The 485-nt window shown below is 39.0% G+C and overlaps 1 pseudogene; it reads left to right on the top strand.

The window, feature by feature from the left end:
- Positions 1-52: 52 nt before the first annotated feature.
- On the top strand, positions 53-171 carry LOC112484764 (annotated as a pseudogene).
- Positions 172-485: the final 314 nt, after the last annotated feature.

Raw genomic sequence — 485 nt, 5'->3', positions numbered from 1 at the left:
TTCCTTTTGGTACCCCTATGACACAGATATTTTAACCTTAAATAGGGTCCCTGTCTACAGCCTTGCTACCCTAAACAAGCCCAATCGCGTCTGATCTCGGAAGTCAAGCAGCGTCGGGCCTGGCTAGTACTTGGATGGGAGACCATCTAGGAAGACCAGGTGCTGTAGGCATAAAAAATAAGGGATTGTAAACTGACAAGGTCCTTGCAATCTGTGAGGTCAACCAAGGGTTGCCTCACCTAAAAATAATAAAATAATAATAATAATAATAATAATAATAATCGTGTCCCATAGGCTCCTTAAATTATTATTAGAGACTTGGCTTCTTTTTTCTTGCCATTCTGATTACGTGTCCTTGGCTTTCCCAGCCTCTATACAGGTCATTTGATACTTTTCTTTATTCACTTTGTTTATTCCTTTATTTATTCCGTTTAACATACTTCTCACCTAAGATAACGTGTTCTTCATTTCTGACTGGTTCTCTT

The sequence above is a fragment of the Pteropus alecto genome, unplaced genomic scaffold (genome assembly GCF_000325575.1).
Source record: "Pteropus alecto unplaced genomic scaffold, ASM32557v1 scaffold6768, whole genome shotgun sequence".
Classification (NCBI taxonomy): Eukaryota; Metazoa; Chordata; class Mammalia; order Chiroptera; family Pteropodidae; genus Pteropus; species Pteropus alecto.
This window is presented reverse-complemented; position numbering and strand designations above follow the sequence as displayed.